The following is a 16,095-nucleotide window of genomic DNA, read 5'->3' as shown; positions in this document are numbered from 1 at the left end:
TCATTATCGTCCATCGTAGCTGGACCGGTCACCTCTTCATATAGCAGCAGAGAATGGACACACAGGAGTGGTGGAACTCTTGGTGGACAAGTTTAAAGCCAACGTCTCAGCCAGGACTAAAGATGGCAGCACACTGATGCACATTGCCTCACAGTGTGGTCACCCGGAGACAGCATTAGCCTTCCTCAAGAAGGGAGTCCCTCTTCATATGCCTAACAAGGTAAGCAGAGAAATTCATTAGCACTTTATACAGTATGTCCTAAAAAAAAATTACAATCAGATTTTTGCATTGAAAACTTCCAATATGATTAAACTGTCTGAATGCTATTTCAGGGTCTACAAAAATATGATATCGTACCTTTATTGTGCAGAAAACCCCATTCAATTTGGTTAAGTGGTCACAGAGAAATGTGAATAGCTGTGAAGCATGTCGTGGATGTGATTCTTCCAAGTTTAGCACTTGGATGCTCTTGGAACTGCATATTAATGTGTGAACACAATGGACAGAACTTGGAAGGAAGGGATTCCTGACATGCTCTACAAAAATCCTCATTTCTCTTTGACCACTGAAGCAAATGGGATGGGGTTTTCTGCAAGATGTGGGTAATAAGGTACAGTTTCATACCCTGAAATTGTATTTTGATTGATTCATTATTTTTAAAGTTATCATTGCGAAGGGTCCCGTTGTAATTTTTTTTGGGACATACGGTTCACTGCTGCAACTGATAGACAAATTGCCTTTCATCAACATACACTAAACACACCCCAACTCTTCAATGTTTTTGAGTGATAGCCATGATAAAAATCATGGGCATATATACTCTGGTAGTGAGATTTGAACCCATGATCTCCTGATTTGCTTGACAGACATTATATCCACTAGACTATCAAGCTTCTGCCCAATAGCCAGGGATGGTTTTGATCCCTCACAGCAGCAGTTACTGCATTTTTATATTAGTTAATGATTTTTGCTTCGAGTTGTGTTAACCTGTTGTTTTCAAATGAGATAATTATTTTTGTGTGTGTGCTCGCCCAGGTAAAACAATTTTTATGTGTTTTTGATTTTGTGGAATCAAATATATGAAATAATGTTACTTATAACAAGCAAAGAATTAGTGCACTTTTGTTTCATTGTTAGTTGCATGTATAGTACAGAATGTGCAAAAATTTCCAAAATGCAAAAATATCCATTTTTATGGTATTATAAGATCTATGAGGCAGTAATACTGAGTGTGCTATACAAACACATGAATGGGAGGTTATGACCCAGGCAAAGAAATTCACGTCACACACATAGACACGGGCCTATGATCGTAGAAATCATCACACAAATACACACAAATACATTGTACACTAGTTCCTGTGAACAGTCCAAGCAACAAAGGGTTAAAGGTCATAAATACCTATTTCCCACTTTTCCTTTGTAACATGAAATAAACAATAACCAGATAAACCTCATCTTCATGTACACTTTCTCAGGAGATGAAACATAAATATTGTGTACAAAATGATAATGACTATCGTCTTTTCCACTTCTTAATTTTGTAATGTAATGTTTAGAAATACATAGAATCCTGCATTTGGGTGACTTCAATCTTTGTTCTAAACTGACCTACAAAGCTATAACTCCTTCCACCTTCTCTATAAAATTCCTTGTCAAACAAAAAATATTGATGACAGAAAGTTTGAATATGACTTCAAGTTTCACAATGGAAAAAAAGCTCTGAAATTTATATGTGAATATAAATCATTTTCATGGTAATATGAAGATAGCATGAGAATATAGGCAGTCATTGCCAGATAATTAAGGTGCTTTTATCATGGAGATGTAATCAAGCAAGCCAATGAAGAAGATACAATTTCATTTCGTTTCAAGGACAAGGTTTTAGGAATCATTCATAGGATGGACATGTGAATGATAATTTAAACCAAGCGATGACATTTTGAATCAGCAGGTTTGTGATAGATTTGATAAGTATTCATATGGTGGTTGAAAGTGATCACCATTTAATGGTTATTGCAGCCTGTTAGTACTGCCTGTGGGGCCAAAATTGATTGAACTACATCTATATGACAAGGACACTAGATATAGGAGGGGTGAATTCTGTGCCCACCTACTGGATTGTGAGTGAAAATAATGGCTTTTTTCTGTAACAATATTTCATGATGTGTCAAATTTCTCATTGATAGCAATGAAGAGAGTCTGTTGAAAGTAGGTTGACAGGAGGGGGTCAACAGAAAAGTGCGTTCCTACTTAAAGTTTGCACTTTCAAGGTTTATTCATTATCTTGCCATTTGCATATCATTTTACTGCAGTTTTGGGTGGAACCACTTTTATCACAGGATGGGGAGTATGCATAAAGAGGGTGGAAAAATGGTGAAATTATCCAGGAAATGTGTCAAATTTTAGAAAGTGATGGAGAAAGGTAGAGACACACTAGCAAAATGAAAGAATTATTGAATTACAGATACCACAAATTCATGCTTGTAAATATATGACAACAGAAGGCAAATGCCAGTTGAATGTAAAGGTTACAGTATAATAAGTTTGAGTATTGGGTGTCAAAGAACAGGAGACAATACATATAAGAATCATTTTAAAGTTGGCAACTTCTGATTGAACAGGCAGAGGAGACTGATCATGTGATTTTATAAAAGAAAAACAAACTTATCAAAATCATATATGCAAGTTTAAACAGTGGATGTGCAGGTTTGCATTACAGTAAAGTTTAATTAGGAATGTGTTTTAACATATCCCGCTAATTCTCCATCTGTGTCAATTAAACTTTATACTACAGTCTATGTTAGAATGTGTGAGAATGTCCAAAATATTCATCAGTTCTTTTCTTTTCCATTGAATAAATTTAGCCTATTCTCTCATCTCACCACCAAGTTTTCTATTTACATTTTTATCCACACTGTTTGAAGACCTTCTGTGCACACAAAGCTTTCCTAGACTTGGGGTGATGTAGAGAAAAAAAAAAGAAAAACGGAGAGAAAAGGTGCTGAAGAATGGAGAGATTGTAGAGATGTGTACTCACACATTGTAAATCAGCTCTCCCCCCTCTGGGACTGGTGAACGTGCAGATGAAGGCATTCCCCGGGACCCAAAGAGCGAGGGCAGCGTGACCCCCTTCACCGCTAGAGACTAATAGCACATGTCTGCGACTGTGTGTGCCATGTGTGTGTGTGTCAGATCCAAGAATTCAGGCCTGGTATTCCCTAGAATTAGTCAGGTTTGACGTGCCAGTGGCTGTGTAAAACGATATCATTTATAAAGTACATTTAAAACATTTTATGTGTCAAAAACAAAGACAGATATTTGTAGATAAATAGGAAGAAAGAAAGAGGGATATGGTGAGAGATAGATAGATAGATACATTGTAAATAAATAGATAGATAGCTTGATAGATAGAGAGGAAAAGAGAGAGAGAAGGAGATAGATAGATAGATAGATAGGTAGATAGATAGATAGATAGAAAATGATAGATAGAAAAAGAGAGAGAGAAAGAGATAGATGGATAGAGAGATAGATAGATAAAGAGAGAGCAAGAGAGAGGGAGAAAGATTGAGAGGGAGAGAGAATTGGGACAGTTTTAAGAGTTGAGAAAAAGATAGGAAGTTGTATAGTCATTGGTATGGACATAAAGAATTGACCAATAATGTATCACATCTTCAATATGATCTATTTCATTACAAAGTTGTTTTGAGGAATTACTGTATGTTTTGAACGATTACTGCAATGGACTGCAGTAGTGTTCTGGATATCGTACGCACAAGGTTCACACTGGAAACACTTTAGGTTCTGTACTCTGAAAACTCAACTTGTAATCATAATCTGTCCAATAATATGAAAGAGGTGGTAATTTGCTGGCGTACTGATGTTACCACAGCTCATTGTCATAAATGTACCACACAGACCCTGCTTACTATACCTTGATCTCAAGTCTTGGGGTTTTATTGTAGACACGCACACATATTGATGAGTGAATGTAACTCAGGTTTTGGGGAAAGGGACAGAAATGTGTAGACTAACGTTAATGTTACAGCATGAAAGATGTTATTAGGGAGGAATGCCGAAGGAGGGCCGGGTCTAGGGGTGTAAACAAAGAGGTGCAATGGTAGAGTACCTTTCTCAGACATGACAGGTCCTGGGTTCAAGTCTCAAGGGAATCAGATAATTCCTAGGATGATTGGTGGGAGTGTGTGTGGTTTGTGTGTGTGTCCATCCCCCTTGTGATTCTTAGGGTGTGTTTATGTTGAACTTTTTGGGCCATTATCAGACTTTTGAAATGTGTGTAGTTCAAAACACGGTTGCATCCCAGACTTATTTTGATATCAACAGTGTTCATGATGCGAATTCAAAGTGCACGAAAGGGTGCATTCATGGTTGCCAATTTTCTCTTTAAAGGTGTAACAGGAATGCAAATCATGTTTATGATTGGCTATTTTCTAAACATGTTTTACTAGGTTAGCATAAATGCAAAATCATGTATAAAGACATTTATTCTGATGTCACCTCAATGCCTTTCCAGTTCATGTGAAGTAGACATGTATACTACATACTGAACAGCTCACTAGAATAGAAGTTTATAGTTTTTCAACAATATGCATTGCACCTGTTTAGTTTTTCTAATTCGAGATACAATTTCGTCATCAAAAGAGATAAAAACATTGTGGGAAAATGTTTTTCATTTGCAAATGATTATAAATTGATGGTATGGCAAATTTTGCTATGAAAGCCTGATGGAATTGAAAAAAGGAAATCAATTCTGAGTTTTGTATTGCTTCATTTTTTAGCCTTGCAGCGTTTCAATGCTGTACAATTTTCTGATTTCCTTTAAAAAAAAAAACCTATGACAGATATAGTAAGAAAGTAGGCAGTAGATAGTTAATGGCAGTGTTGAGAAAATTGGTGTTGAAGTTTTAAGTCAAACAGCATGATACCATTCTTCATAAAACTATCCAGTTATTTACGTGTAGTTCTATTTTTTTAACTTTATGATTTAGTGGAAAGTTAGCAAAGATATAAACTCTTTATATTCTCTTCATAAATTTATTAGAATATTTTCAGTTGCATCATCTCATTTTGCAGTTTATTTTTTCCCAACAGTAATGTCTGCAACATTGGGGTATTACAGTAATTGGCTGCATATTTTCAGCCAATTTTGTGGAGTTTTTATGCTGCTGTCATTGTCACTTTCCAGGAACTGTTGCAATGTCTTTGTCCACTTCAGTTGCATTGATACCATGAAAACAGATCAAGATTCATTAATTTCCAATCCTGTGCTAGTTTGTACCAGTAATTTATCATCTTCTGGCTATTCCACAGACATAAGGAAAATGTTTTTCTCTTACCCCATGAAGCTTGTTTGGGATCCAGTTTGGTGTGTGAATGGATAATATACGTTTCAATTTTTATGCTGCATTAGATAGTACTTGTATCCATTTGGCAGTAATTGTGTATAATCAGATCAGAATTTCAAATGCAATCACTTTAGAGCTGCATCATAGATGTGGTTTTGCTGCTTAGCATTATTCTCAATGAAATGTCATTTACATATCTGCACTGAAGTTCTATACCCCGTAGCACTTATAATTTACAACTATTGCAGCATGCAATGACTGCACTCACCAAAACAGGAGCTTGGTAACCAACCAATCAGCTTTTAGCATCTCTCTTGTTGATATGTTTACTGTAGTTATTGACATTTGCAATAATCTGCGCAAAACAGGATAAGCTACATTTTTAAACATTTTGAAGTAATTCCATCATCAGATAGAACAAAATAAAACCTTTTCCTATCGTACCTAACTTGTTGCATAACAAGGAATTTTTGTAAAGTTATGATTGAAAATATCTCATATGTTCTTATTAATTTCCTCGTTTTTAACAGGTTCAATGCAAATTTCTCAATTTGTTAAGAATGGACTTAACTCATTTTGCAATCAAACCCTTTATATGTTTTTATAAAAAATGGACAAGCAGTAAAAGGGCGGAAGCAGTCCTTCACAAGGCTTTCCAAGAACTGTTTGCCCTAATCTTTCATTTCATGTAAATGTGACATTTATCACAGCAGTGGGGATGGATTCAAATTTACAGTGAATTGTCTGGGGTTTAACAATGATGTTGTTAATATTCTTTTGACAATTTCTGAGACCTCATAGTATTCTTCAATTTCAGTATATGAATCAAATGCTCTAGATAAATAATACATCCATGCTGTCTATTGGTGTTTATGCCATTTCATTTGATTAGTTTTCTGCGAAAGCATCAATGCACCCTGTTTTTATCAAAGACCAGCCATGTTGTGTTTTGAATTTGGGATGCCACGTAACCTGAAATGCTTTGACTTCTTACTTGATAAGATCACGGTGGAATGTAATCATGAAGCGAAGGCATGGAATATTAATTTCTTACCGTCATCTTTATAAGGGAAACTATCAGCTGCTCTATTTACTTACAATGTCTTGACTAAGCTGAGATATCTTGATACATCATATGAAATATGCATCCATTTATATCTGTTTTATATATGTTATGATTGTATAATTTTTTTGTTTGTGATATTTAATTATCACATAACTCAGCATAAATGCCACCTTATGGTAAAATTTGGTTTAAAGAATGGAGTTAAATCAAACAAAGTGATAATTTCATCAAGTGTATTATGAAAATCCGACATAAAGGAAATTATGAAATTTGATAGTGTTCCACATGCCTTCATAAAATGTAAATTTGATTAGATATTGATGTCATAACTCTCCATTAGATTTATGGTCAAAACTTCCATTTTTAAAAATTGGTAGTCTATCTACTGGCACTACTCCCTGAAAAGGCAACATCACTAATAAAGTTGTCACAATGCGACAATACTTAGTTGAAAAGAATATAGAATGTTTTTGCTTATTTTACTTCAAAAGAGGGAAATTTGGTGAATATTTATGAGGGAAGACACCATTCCTCTTCTTACATGTGTATGAAGAGTTATATTGCAAAATGAGCTAACTCTATTCTTGTTAAGTTGAGATATTTGTGATTAAAGCTGCTAAAAAACAAAGGAAATAATTAAAAAAATACAGGATATTTTTAATCATAACTTCTAGAATATTCCTTGTTATGTCACAAGTGAGGTATTACTGGAAAGGTTTCATTTTGCTCTATCTGATGATGGACTTACTTTGAAATGTTTAAAAATGGTGCTTAGCTCATTTTGCAATTAAACTCTTCATATTACTGTATGTAGTTGCGATGGTCACGTGCCGTAGTGTGGGCGGTCAATCGTAAAATTGATAATATCTCTCCCGAATTTCCTTGGGACCTAATCTCACTGCAGGGTTTGTCACTATTCATCATTGTTACCTGGAGATAGCAGTAATGTAGTTGCAAGGAGATAAAGATCGCATCTCTGACATTTGTTGCACCATTGGATGTTTATGGCAGTAAAAGTGAGAAAGAAAACCCAATTCTAATGAGGTAAATGGGCCTAGGACAATTACCCCCTGCACAATTACCCCAAACCCTTCCCCTCACCCTAACCCTAATCCTAATCCTGAACAGAATCCAAACCCTAACCCAAACTCTAACCCTAACCTGAACCCTAATCTTTATTCTAACAATATCACTATTAGACCAATAATTGGGGGGGGGGGGGGGGGTTGAGAGGGGGGAGAGAGGGGGGGGGGGTAATTGCCCTGATACAAGGTACATCATGATCTGAAGATGTCGGAGGAATCGCTGTCAGAAGGGATGAATGTCATATGAATTATGTCAGGACACTGTTAAGTTTGTGAAACATGTGTGTGTGATTTGTAAGTACTCCACTTAGCACAAAGTCCCCACAGAGATATCTCTTTCCCCCTCATACTCTCCAGTCCCCACTCCAGGAAAAAAGGTATAATGGATCCATATTTATGCAGGTCAGAGGCATAGAGCAGTAAACCAACCCCTTGAAACATTTGGCTTGCTGATATCTGTTTTGAGAAGGTTTGTTTAATGAGAAATGATACAAGTACTTGATCCATTGCCAAGATGATGCAAGTCAAAACTGCAGTTTTATCTTCCTATGGGTTAAATTATGCTTTTTCAAATCTTTTTGACTGTTTTGCTAATGTGCCAAAAAGAGTATTACTTCATCACTTGATTGAAGTTATCATGGCAAGAAATGCAGCACATGATGGGTATGGAGGAAAACTGAAATTGGAGTTTGGAGCCCAAAGTGCATTGACCTTGGTATCAAGTGCTTGATTTATGGCCAGTATGAAACATTTGGCTGGCTGTGATGGAAAGTTTCACTTTGTCATTTGTTTGTGTGTTGATATGGCCTTGTCTAAACTCACTGTCACTTTAGTTAAAGGAGAACTATTCTTGCTAGGGAATACCAGTCTAAAATAAAAGGAAACATGAAATCAGAAAATTCAGAGTAAAAGTCAAGAGAGAGTGTAGACAAAAATCAAGACATAAACCCGGAAACCTTCATTTTTCTGAACCCATGCTCGAGTGAGCACTGATTGGCTTATGTCGATGGATTTTATCAATGCTGAATTTCAGCATCTGTTTGGAAGACATTTTAGGCCTGCATCTTTTCCGGTGCCCTTCACGGAGGCAGCTGATGTTCCAGTTTGGTAGACATTAAAGGGATGGTATAGTATTGATGGAGATGAGGAATGGGTTTTTAACTTTCTGCGAGATACCAAGAAACCACTTACGAAATAATACAGAGCATACCATTCTATTAGAGGAATTTGTATAATGAAAATCGCTATTGGAATGGTTGAGACGTCCCCAAAACAAAGTAAAACAAAGCGATCCATATAAACGGTGGCCCCACCTTTAATAGGATTGCTCTGTTTTGGGATATCTCAGCCATTTGAAAACTGGTTTTCATCAAATAAACACTGTATTCAACTAACACATAACACTGTATTACTCTTAAAATTGCATGTTCTTTCATATTTCATGGGAGGATTCTCATTATCTCACGAAAAAAATGTTAGAAACCTGAAGTTAGATCTTAACCAAAACTATACGATCCCTTTAAACCCCTCCTCCTCCTCCTCCTCCAATCTCCTCCTTCATGGTTGATTACTCAAACAAATGGAGATGGAGACGGCAGACACTGCTCTCATTTCCCCTCTGTGACCCACCACATGCGCCACACGTGAACACCATGTTTCAATTTTTGGGGAGGTCATGGGGGTCACCTCCAAGATAAAATGTTGCCAATCAGTTTTTGGTTGATGTGGGTTGGAGGTGGACATTGGGATCACCGCTGACATCTCATTATACACCACCAGACAAGGGAGGAGAGACAAGTGCATCAATAGAATGTTCTGCTCGCAATTTTGAGTCACCTACATATTTTGGTGGGTCATAGGGCTGGCTCTTTCTCTGCACATTGTCAGGCGCTTCATGTTTCTAGACTTTTATATGATGAGTGATAAAAGATTATGATATGGTAGAATTGAGTTTTGAAAGACTTCTGAAGCCCCAATAGACTCGTTGGACACCAAAGTTGTTAGTGTTTACAACATCGAAAATCAGACTGTAATTCTTGCTCGGTGATATCTGCAGCTGTTCACACAAAAACTGGTGGAGCATCGTAGTGACAGTGACACCGACCGATATAGTGAGGATAAGGCAGTGCATTCTGAAATATGTGTCTACAGTTTGATTGTGCTGTCATGTCTTTAACATTGTCATTTCTTTCGACACACTCTTAAAGTACTTGTTGACCTTCACATATATGAAGATGTAAGTAAATGCAGCAATATCAGCGGAACACATCAGTGACAGTTTGAGGAAAATCAGACACTTGTGAGTCATTTAAAAGTTATGAATCAAAGCATCTGTGCAGTCACTGCTGGATGAGAAGACTACTACAGTTTGTGATATCACATGCATAGAATGATATAAATAAAGTGTAAAGAAAATTAAACAAGATTCAATTTTTGAAAAAGTACACATTAACTTGACTTGTCACTGACAAGTGTAAAATTATTCCCACTGTCTTTTGATCATTGAAAGGCAAGTCAAGCGCTCTTTCATTATAATAATAATAAAGTTCTTCAGGATGGTACAACTTTGAAACAAAGACCAGGTCAATAAATCACTCAAGATCAATGCTGAATGGAGAGCACAGAGGAAGAGAAGTGAAAATGTGTTGAATTTTCGTAGATTTTTTTTCACATAGATAGACAGATGAGATGGATACCTCAGATAGATAGAAAAATAGATAGTTGGATAGATTTTATAGATGTATAGATATATATGTAGAGAGAGAGAGAGAGTGAGAGAAAGAGAGAGAGAAATGAAGAGTGAGAGAAGCAAAGCAGGAAAGGACTAATATTGCATTGCATCCACAGCACTTGTATCCATGCATCAGCAAGTAAGATGTCTACTCAACAGGGAATTCACCAATGATAAAGGTCTTCAGCATTTATTTGCCATTGATAAGAACCAATTATCACCTCTGGAAAAATGATATGTAAGCCCACTGAAGACAAGTCCTGAGTATTACTTGGGGAGGTGTCTATTGGAAATGCTTGTTGCAGCAAAATCAGCCCGTCCTCAGTGGGTTAATAATTATGTTATAATTTGTATGTATTTGACCTCAGGCTGGAGCAGTCTGTCTGCATGCAGCTGCCAAGCGAGGGCACACTGCAGTCGTCAGGGCGCTGCTACAGAAAGGTGCTTCAGTGGATGCAAGAACAAAGGTAGGTAAAATCAGATACAGCACAATACATCACATTGCATTTCTTTTATATTCATATTGTGTTGGTCTGCATCAAAAGAACGTACACCAGGGCCTCATGTTTTTCTAAAGTTGCTAAGATACAGCAACTCTTGCTGCAGTGGCAAATGCCGTGGTAATGACAAGAACCCTGCTTTCTGATTGGTTGTTGCTAATGGAAGTTGCGATTCTTGCAAGAGTTGCCATTCTAATATCTTTCATAGAGCCCAGAACTTTCAGCCATGACAGAAAATAGAAGTGACAGTATTTATCAAGCTGATTTGCTGCATGTACATTCCCATAACATACACTTTGGAGGCATTACTGAATTCTAATCATGTTGTGTTAAGACGTAAATGTTATTATTCATTTAAAGGGATGGTACAGTATTGGTGGAGATGAGAATTGGGCTATTAACTTTTTTGCGAGATACCAAGAAAACACTTATGATATAGTACAGAGCATACCATTTTAAGAGGAATTCAAAGTTTATTTGATGAAAATCGGGTTTGGAATGACTGAAACATCCAAAAACAAAGTAAAACAAAGCAATCGTAATAAAGTGTGGGTCCCACACTTTATTAGAATCGCTCTCTTTTGGATAACTCAGCCATTTCTAAACCAATTTTCATCAAATAAATGTTGAATTCCTCATAGAATTACATGCTCTTTCATATTTCATAAGAAGTTTCTCATTATCTCACCAAAAATGTTAGAAACCTGAAATTAGATCTCAACCAAAACTGTACAATCCCTTTAAAGTGTACATGGCAAGAATATAAAAAATGCTTGCACTTGGTCCTCTGTTCCTTCCATACACAAAATGGATATCTCCTCTTCTTGCCCGTCTCTAAAAGGTGGCATGAGGATGTCAATATCATATTTACACAATTAAATGTAACATTTTCTTGCTTTGCCAATCATCATGCATGCTGGACTGCTTTCTTTGCCAGTTAGCACAAATGTTTGGAAACTAATTGTCCGTGAATGGAGTCCACCTAATCCCTAATGTGTCACCATGACCTTAAAGATAAAATGGAATTCCTGTTGAGATGCATTTCACAGAGTGAAACCATGATTCAAAGTATCTGGATATAACTGCTAGTCAGTATGATGCTTAGGGAGCATTATAACTCATGTTTGATTACTAGAGCGTCAATTTAGATGAGAACTGCAGTAGTGACTCTTGCAAAATAACGGCTCGTTTTAAACGGAAGGATTTGGTCTCGAGCGCATGATTCACAACGCAGTTAGTTTGACTCGACGCGGTACAACATTATTGCATGATTACTAAGACATGAGAGCACTTTTGGGCGAGTATGTCTCACAGTGTTAGTCATATGAAAGGTATTTTAACCTGAAATACAAACTTCAGGGAAACTTTGTAAAGGTACCAAAACTTTATATTATCTTTAACTCTGTCACACTATAAAGGCACATAGCTTCACCTGAGCAGGCTTGTAAAAAAACGTAAATGAAAGGGTTTAGGAGGACATTGCTTTAAAAAAACATGCTGATGCTGGCGTCCATAGATATAGTATACACACCATCACTGAAGTAATATAGCTTTAACCTTCTGGAACCTTCAGTGACACCCCCCCCCCTTCCCAGACTGGTTCCAGACTGACCCTTTTTAGGCCTCCTGTCTCCCCTTTCACAATATTTCAGCTAGATACCAAACCTGGGGTAAAGTCCACTTCAGTTGACCCTATTTCGACCCTATTTTGTAAGATGAAATTAGTTCCCTGAAAACCTACTTACATTCCTGCTTGATAGAGAATTAATCGACAGAGCCTCCCACTAATGCAAATATTTTGGTAGCTATGATATTTTAATGATGCATTATGTTGACTTTTCACATCACCTGTGAGAAAGAAAAAGTGTTTTATGTTCTCGTTGATTTGTAGATACAGTCATTTATATGAGCATGAGATCCAAACCTGACTCCAAAATTATTTAATGATGTCAATTAATTTTAAATGGAAACATTGACACTTCCAACTATTTGAGGTTTGGTTCTTACGAAATGTAGAAATGCAGCAAAACTTGGGCATATAACCCTCAGAAAATATTTACAGTTTCTAACTTGACATTAATCAGTCATTAAAGTGGCATCAATATAAAGTAAAGAGATACCTATTAATCTTATGATGTGATCGTGCACATGACATGGTTTGAATGAGATCATTTCGTTGCTATGGAAACAACCAGTTTTAGTCTTCTGTAGGACATCATGGAAGGCATTATTCCAACTTGAAAAAAATATATATATCAATTTTGTGTCACCTGCCTGATTCCACTAAAATATATCCCTCTATTCTCATTGAAATAATCTGCTTTAAGGAATGATTTGGTCGTAGTGAAATATCAGGAAAGATTATGTGTAGTATTGCCGTAGTATGACAGATCACAAATATCTGAATGGGTTGATCATTCTTACTTGCTCTGCTTGTTTCAATGTATTATATTGAAATAATTTTCTGTGTAGGTTTTTTTTTCTTCTTTTTTTTCCTTTTCTTTACTGGAAATCATGATTGATCAGTTTAGATTTAACTTGCCTGGTAAAAGCCGGCAATAAAAAAAAATGGAAAATGAAATGAAAAAGATCCCTTTAAGACAGGTAAAAACCACATCAATATAGTCAGTTACTAGCATTCGAAAAGTATCCTAGACCTAGAAATTTGTAATCTGGTAATATTACTTTCATTTTCAATATTGTAACATTTCTAACTTTTTAATCTCTGTCTGCCTTGTTAGGATATTAAAAATTCTGCTTCTAAAACAAAAGACAAGCTTTGCATCACGAAGGATAAACTGTGCTTTCTGACTGTAAATAATGTGGAAAAGCATATTTCTGAATGGGAGAAATAGGTGAACCGGAAGTTCAGCATTTCATAGCAGACAAGCAACTGGGGTATTTATCGGTCCCATGTTGACACCCGTACGTGCAAAGTGGGAGAGACCAGTTGTTGGTAACCTAGCAACGGAAGACTCTGACAGCTTCTGATGGTAAACACTCATCCAATTTACACCTTCGCTCACGTCTGGAGGCACACACACTGATGAACATTGACAAACGATGATAACTCTATGATCCCAGATAATTTATATGTTTATATGGGATCATTTTGTAATATTTCACGATGATTTATGCAAGCAAATATGCCTCAAATAATAAAGACACGGAATTCCTTCAAAAAACATATCTCTCAATTTATTACAGGAGACAGTGCCCAGAAGTTCAATATGTCAAAATACTAACAATTATTTATGTGATTAGCTCTTAATTCATCAGGCCATTGTGTAATGATTGAATGTGTAGTCTTGTCAAAAACCCCAAATGCTATAAAAAAGAGAGCAAACAAAATATGTTATTGCTCCCTGTAAAATACCAGGTGTTGCAGTTCTTCGCATTGATTGATTAGTTTTCATGGGAAGCAGTGCAATGCTCAAGGAAAAAATATATTATAGATGATATATAGAAATATGACTAATTTCTCTTTGTCAGTAGAATACCACAAAAGAAATGAAGAGTTTGTTTGCAAAAACCGATAAGTCCATATTTGCCAAATGGAGATATTTCTGATTAAAGGTCAAGAAAAATAGAGAGAATGATAAGAACATTTTTGCTTCTTTTGACCATAACTTCAAGAATGTACCTTGATATGTAGTGACAAATGTATCATTTTAAAAGGTATTATTTTGTACTTTATGACAGAGATCGTGCTTCAAAATCTTCAAAAATGGACTTATCGGTTTTTGCAAACAAACTCTTCAAATGCACCAGTGCAGTGAAATATTTTAGATGTACTATTGATGTTGACATTTCATTCTTCAGGTCTGTTTCTACATTTGGGAATATTGATGATTAATTTGTACAGAGCATATGCAGTGTTATTTTGAGCATAATCACACAAAATGTATCCTGATAAAACGGAACTAAACGTTACTAACTAGCGTAAGGAATCACTGCTAAGAGAGCAAAACAGAAACCTAGTTTTCTGTCTTGGCAATTTATTAGAGACTTACCTGGTACAGAGAAAGTATGACATGGGTTACTATGAATATCAGTCATTTATTTATTTACTTTTTGTATGATATTCTTATGTTGGTATGCGTAAATGTATTTATTCAGTCATTTATTTGTTTCATTTATTTATTAATGTATTTCTCTGTTTATTCATTTATTTATTTATTTATTTATTCAGTTATTTATTTATTTATTTATTTATTTATTCATCTATCTATCTATCTATCTATCTATCTATCTCTCTTTGTCTATCTATCTATCTATCTCTCTTTGTCTATCTATCTATCTATCTATCTATCTATCTATCTATCTATCTATTTATTCACTTGTTTATTTATCTATAATCTAGTCATTTATTTGTTCATTCTTTACCCAGGGTAGCCTGTTAGTTGTTTATACTCTGTTATGCTTGGAGGCCTTCCAACATGATAAGAAAGTAACAGTAAATTCAAAATACACAAATTAACAAATCAAGGACATGAGTGAGTTCAATATTAATTCTTGCTGTATTTCATCCCAATCTCATCATATCAAACAGGATAACTACACAGCCCTTCACATAGCAGTGCAGCACTGTAAGCCGCTAGTAGTGCAGACTCTACTGGGACATGGAGCACAGGTGCAGCTCAAGGGAGGAAAGGCAAGAAATAAGAATTAAAGACTTGACTGAAGGCTATACCGTTATATGCAATATATAATAATGCGAAATACAATGTGTGTGCAGATACGTTTTTCCTACTGAATATCATCTACTGTAAAAGTGGAAATTTTCGCAGTGTGGAAATTTTTTGCGCATTTTGCGCAACCAAAAGCTAGCGCAAAAATAAAGGCACGCAAATATGAATGAATGAATGAGTGAAAGAATGAATGAATGAATGAAAGACTGAATAAACTAGTAAGCACTCTGAGAGCGCAGACCTCTGCCAAGCAGCTACTTTCTACCAATAATCTTGCTCTTCCATAGCAATCAGTGATTTCCACTCATATGTACGCATGGAGCTGCTGCTGAAAAATTGCCCGATTTCCCAATATAGAAGCCTTTGTTACGTCATAAACCCTCAGCTGCGCAGCACGCCTCGCCCTAGCAGAAACTAAAGCACACACTTTAGTGGGCGTATGAAAACCTAAAAAATGCGCAGCTTGAACTCCCAAGTTCATTGACCCTATTTGGCAAAATATCGAAAATCCTTCGTAAAATCCATAAAAATTTACGGATTTCTACCAAAATTTAATCATCTGTTCTTTGCATCATTCTCAACCTTTCCTGCAAGTTTCATTAAAATCCGTGCGCAACTTTTTGAGTTATTTTGTGCACAGACAAACAAACAAACC

The 16,095-nt window shown here is 36.0% G+C and overlaps 1 pseudogene; it reads left to right on the top strand.

Moving 5' to 3' along the window:
- The window catches only part of LOC139708967 (uncharacterized), a 70,714-nt pseudogene that overhangs the window by 39,446 nt on the left and 15,173 nt on the right, over positions 1-16,095 (top strand).

Source organism: Diadema antillarum, unplaced genomic scaffold (genome assembly GCF_040938485.1).
Source record: "Diadema antillarum isolate AM-2024a unplaced genomic scaffold, OU_Dant_1.0 seq00001392_RagTag, whole genome shotgun sequence".
NCBI classification, from domain to species: domain Eukaryota; kingdom Metazoa; phylum Echinodermata; class Echinoidea; order Diadematoida; family Diadematidae; genus Diadema; species Diadema antillarum.
This window is presented reverse-complemented; position numbering and strand designations above follow the sequence as displayed.